Source organism: Onychomys torridus, chromosome 1 (assembly GCF_903995425.1).
Source record: "Onychomys torridus chromosome 1, mOncTor1.1, whole genome shotgun sequence".
Lineage (NCBI taxonomy): Eukaryota > Metazoa > Chordata > Mammalia > Rodentia > Cricetidae > Onychomys > Onychomys torridus.
In genome coordinates this window covers 108,096,763-108,102,762 of record NC_050443.1, presented here as the reverse complement: position 1 = coordinate 108,102,762, position 6,000 = coordinate 108,096,763, and positions in this window count along the sequence as shown.

The following is a 6,000-nucleotide window of genomic DNA, read 5'->3' as shown; positions in this document are numbered from 1 at the left end:
GTTCCCACGTGTGCCTGGGGAGTGAGCTTAAAGACACTTCCGGAAATGAGGAAGGTCAGATTGCCGAAGTGTTTGGAAGTCATTCTTTGCTCTCCACAAAACTCTACTGTGGCTGGGGACTGCTCTGTGTCTACATGTGTTTTGATTTATTAAATGTGGATGTCTTGAAAGTACGGTGTGAGATCCCTGGATGGCTGAAGGGATGTATCAACTTCTCCCCCTCGACAGCTCAAGGCAGGCCAATGTAAGGTCAGTAATGAACAGGCATGAGCATCATGTCATTCAGTACCAGCATCATGTCTGCCGCTCAGAACGCAGAGAGTTAGGGTTCCTTTCACCCCAATTCTGAATCCTTAATGTGCCACAGTGAGTCAGGTGGGAAGGGTGGGTACTGGGAGTAAGCGTAATAAAAAAAGAAAGGGATAAGGGACTTACAGGTGTAACTCATTTGGTCAAGTGCTTGCCTAGCAAGCATGGGGTCCTGGTACCATCCCCTGTATGGCATAAAGCAGGCATGGTAGTGTGGGCTTTGGAACCTAGCACTTGGGAGGAGAGGCAGGAATTCTTGGTCATCCTCTGAGTACATACGGAGCTTGAGGCTGGCCTAGGTTATGTGAGCCTGTCTCAGAAAAAGAAGAGCAGGCTACCCTGGCCCAAGGACTTGAACATTGTTTTCCTTTCTATGAAGAGAAGGTCACAATTGTACGATGGATTATTGTGGGCACAGGATAGGCAGACTGGTTATCTCTTGCCTCAACAATGTAAAATGCGGCCCCCAGAGCAGAAACATCCTGTGTCTTTATCCCCTGGTGAGTGGCATCTTCACTCTGAGTTTCCAAAAGCCTGGCTCTTTCTCTGGCCAGCTCCTTACGCAGCCTGCCCTGCAAGACAGCGCTGTACCCTGGGGTAGGGCTGAGGATGAGAAGTCAACAGCTTCCTGGAATAGTGAGATCTGAAGAGTGCTTGAGATATGGACCTGGAGGGCCCAGAAGATGTGAAAGGTCACTTCTAGACAGGAGCCAGGCCCAGTAAAGAGCAGTGGAAAAGTTGACTTTAAGATGGACAGGGGTCAGATAGTCTGGAAGGCTAAAGGGAGGGATGACTTGGGACAGACTCTCACTTGCCATTCTGGTTGGCACTCACAGTGACCTAGAGGGGACCTTGGGCATGGGACTGCTACTGTTGACCATGCCCAGCTAGAGGTCAGTCCTGGGTGGAATGCTCTCCTAGAATCATCTTTGGGCACCTAGGAATACATTCCTGTTTGACAGTGGGGTCTCACAGATGTCATCAAGTTAAATGTGTCCCCAAGTTAAGATGTGTTCCTTAAGATCAGCTCTTGTTCAATAGGACAGATGTCCTTCTAAGAAGAGGCAAGTTAACTAAGGACACACAGAAGGAATGCCAGGTAAAGTGACAGGCATAAGCCATGGACGCTAAGGATGCTTGGGGTGGTCCACAATGGCAGGCAACCTCTAGGAGCTAGAAAAGGAAAGGAATGAATCTTCCATGGGCTTTGGAGAGAGCACAGCCCCACAGACATCCTTACTAGGGTCTTCTAGCCTCCAGAACCCATGAGACAGTTAGCCCATGTTCCAGCCACTTGGTTTTTGTTACAGAAGCCCCAGGAGAAGAATATCTCTGTCTCTCTGTAGCAAGGTGTAATCTCTGTTCCCCTCAGGATGTCCTTGCTTTGACACCCCAAATCCACTTTTTAGATAGGAGAGAATTAGAGGTTCCTTACACTATGAAGTTATTTTGATGGGGCTTCTCTTCAAGCAGGTGAATACAAGGGACACCTTTTCCAGCTGGAGCAGAGATATGTGACAGCATGTGAGGTCAGCTCTACATGGCACCAAGAGGCACTTAGATGTTGTGCTGACTTTGAAAACGGAGGGAGGAGCTAGGACATGCTTCCTGATGAATGTGTGAGGGACCTGCCCTGAGATCCAGAGTGCCAGAGCAAAATCCAGCCAACACCCTGTGCGAATGTAGAGGCAAATTCTTGCCCATATCATCTGTGAGCAGCAGAGCCCACCCAGGCTTCTGGTCCACGAGCCTGTGAGAGCACCTTTATGTGGTGTTCTATCTATCTATCTATCTATCTATCTATCTATCTATCTATCATCTGTCTACCTACCTACCTATTTACTATCTACCTGTCTGCCTGTCTGTCTGCCTGTCTACCTGTCTATCTTACCTATTTGGTTTTTCAAAACAGGGTTTCTCTTTGTAGCCCGGCTGCCCTGGAACTCACTTTGTAGGCCAGACTGGCCTTGAACTCACAGAGATCTGCTTGCCTCTGCCTCCCAAGGCACGCACCACCATCTGGCTCCCTTTGTATGGTTTTAGTCTGTATGCTCATGGTAACTGCTTACACCAAAATAGGGGGCTGTAAGACAGTTACAGAACAGATGTTACAACTGGTACACAACGTAGGGAGGCTAGATGACCTAGCTGCCATGGAACCCAAGTCAAACCAAAAGCCAAGACCTAGACAGAGTTAGCCGTCTGGAGCTAAGGAATGTGTGGTGGAGGTGAGCATCAGGCAAACTGAGAGCAGATAGAGTGGGTCTGGGGATAAGACAGTTGTCAGAGAGGTAAAAAGGATGAGCCAGGGGTGGGGCCAACACTGGCGGTGTCACCAGAGATTGCTGACGACAGTGAACATGGTCCAACAGAAAGCATGTTCTGAGAAGCAGAGCCAGTAGCAGGGGCGAGGTCTGAGATATAAAGGAGCTAGAGGCAGGACGTGTTTGGAGCGGGAGTTCTGCTGGCTCCTTTGAGGACAAAGGCTCTGTTTGTGCCTGAGCTCCTTGTAGCATTGCCATGATGGGGTGCAAGAGCCACAGAGGCTGAGAGGGGTGCTGTAATAGGCTGGTACCCATCCCTCCTAGGTCTCCAGTTAACCTAGCAGAAACCCCAGGGAACCAACGGTATATCATTCTTGGGGCATATGGTCCCTGAATGTTGAGGAATGGAGAGTGGCCAGGCTTCCTCATGAGAGTCATACAGAGTCTGTTGTGACTCCTGGAGGAACTGGTGTCCTAAGGTTGGGGTTTCAGAATGACCATCATGGTGGCAAAATCTGATGGACATTGTGTATACACAGTTGACAACCAACCATCACAACATTTCCAATGGTTCAAGTCCAACCCCAGGGTGGCAGCTCATTCAACGGGAAGCTTGGGTTTAAAAGATATGATTGCAGCCACCACCAAAGGTACAAACAGCTCTATCAACACACACGTCAGTCACTATGAAGCAAGGCCAGGCTGTTGCAGTAGCCAGAAACCAAGCCCAAGGAAGACATTACAGAGTTTTCTTCAGGCCCACCCTCCCGTTCTTACAAGGCATTTCTTGTGTAAATCCAGAATGTAAGGCTTTTCGTTTCCTATCTCCCTCCCACCTACCTACCATGTGTCCTGCTTGGTTTTATTGTCTACTTGGCACAAACTAAAGTCACATGGGAAGATGGAACCTCAACCAGGGAATTGCTACATCATCAGATCAGCCTGTGGGCATGCGTATGGGGCACCTCTTAATCGCCAACTGATGCAGGAGGGCCCTGACCACTGTGGGTGGTACCATCCTCGTAGCTGAACGAGAGCCTGGGAACAAGGCAGTGAGCAGCGTTCTCCATGGTCCCTGCCTCCAGGTTCCTTCTCTGAGCACCTGCCTTAATGTTCCTTCATGATGAACTCTATATCACATAAAAGGTGGAATAAGCCTTTCCTTCCCCCAAGTTGCTTCTGGTCAGTGTTTTACCATGGCAACAGAAAAGCAGAGCAGAACACCAATAAGACTGGCTCCTATCCAGCACAGGGAGGCCATATTCAATACCAGATATTCAGGTAAATCAGAATTTCAAATAAGTGACGAGTAATGCTTTGATGTATGTATATCCCATGTGATATTTGTTCATATGATGCTGTATGGGCAAACACAGTAAAAACAATGAGTTTACTGTTTACCTCAAATTCAGATATAACAAGGAATCATACACACACACACACACACACACACACACACACACACACACACACGCGCGCGCGCGCGCATATATGATTTGGCAAACAGGTTCCTTAGAGTTCTGAAGTGGCATCTCATTTGGAGGAAATGAGGTTGACAATGGTTTCTAAACCCCTTTTGGCATACTGAGGATTTTTATAAAGAAAAAAATGGCTCTTTCCTCCCATTTACAGAATGGCACAAATGGAATATAAGTGATAAAGATGACTCTTCCAGCTGTCAGAGAAGCTAACAAATAGGGCGGCTTTCTGGGCAATGCCGAGGGTCTGTAGTGGAAATAAAGGGAGGGAGCATTCTGCCCTAGACAGTGTAAACCAATGCCTACTGATAGCTTCGAAGTCAGTTATGTCTGAGAGTCAGCGTTCACAAACAGGGATGCAGGGGGCTCAGGAGGGCCACATCATTTGCCTAATGTCAGCCAGCAGAGAGTAGCAGCAGGTAGTGAGGCCAGGGTTAGAACTGGGCTCCAGTGAGGGTGGGCCTAGAGGCTCTGGTATAGAAACGATGTGAAGGAATCAGTCGTTCAGGTGAACAAGGGACTTTCTCAGCGCCTTCAGTCTCTACAGACTGTTAAGTAGATGTCAGTGTTCTATGTCCTTTTCTGTCTGTGAGGGGCTGGCTCCATGGCCACCTACAGATACTCAAATCTGCACCTTCTCAAGTCCTTTCCATGTAATGGTATCATGTTTGCATATAAACTGCACATCTTCCAGTAAACTGTAAATAGCCTCTAAATTACTTGTGATACCTGAGATGATATAAAGAGTCACTCTACTGCATGGTTTGGGGAAGATTACCCAGCACACAAAACATGTACATATTAACTGCAAGTATAATTTTTTTGCCAAATATCTCTGTCAGCCAGTTGAATCTATGGACACAGAGCCAGGTGGTGATAGGGTACACCTTTAATCCCAGCACCCTGGGAGGCAGATGCAGGAGTATCTCTGTGAGTTCAAGGCCAGCCTGGTCTGCAGAGTGAGTTCCAGGACAGCCAGGACTACACAGAAAAACCCTGTCTCTTTAAAAAAAGTGCTTGAACCCATGGACAGAGGACCTAGAGAGCTGCAGAGCAGTTTGTACCTCACTTTACACATGGGTCTATGGGAAGAATAGCCAGACACAGAGTCCACTATAGCTAGATTCCAAATCCTAGGTTCATACCCACTATAGTCAGCCAAAGATGCAGCCCCTGAGCCACCGGCAGCATCTCTAAAGCCAGCCCCTTCCCCATGACAGTGTCTTTGGCTGAGCTTCTAACACCAAAGCATGTCTTGTTACCAGGGATCACCTAGAGATACTCACAGGCTGTTCTTGTGTTTGAAAGCGGCTAACTCCTAAAAGACCACAGAGTTGCTTGGACAGTAAGCACCCAGTGAATGTCTGCCAGAAAGCTCCTTCCCATGTAAGAGCCCCAGTCATGATCCTGCAAATGGGGACCCACCAAAACTCAGAGTGACCTCTTGGACAATGAAGGTAATGGTCCCCATTTCTGGGCAGGGTGACGGATGGAGAGAAGGCAGAATTGGAATGGTCAGTCTTGACTACTAATTTGGTGAGGTTTGGAATCACCATGGAAACAAGCATTTGTGCATAGTTGTGAGGGAATATCTAGATTGGATTAATTGAGGATACAAGTGAGTATCACCATTCTATGGACGGGGATCCTGGACTCAGCACAAAAGAGAAATCAAGCTCTCTTCTTCCTGACTGGAGCAAACCGACCAGCTATCTCCAGCCCCCCACCGCCAAGACACTCCTGACAGGATGGAGCCGAAGGAAACCTTTCCTTAAGTTGCTTTTCTCAGGTAATTGATCACAGCAAGGAGATAGGCGATACCGTTTGTCTCCGTCCGGTTTGCTTTCACAAGAGCACAGCCCTGAGCAGGGCACTGACTGGCCTCGGTGGCAGGGAGCTGGGGACCTCAGGCCTGGAGGCTGCTGTGCGGATGGACCCCAGCCAGATAT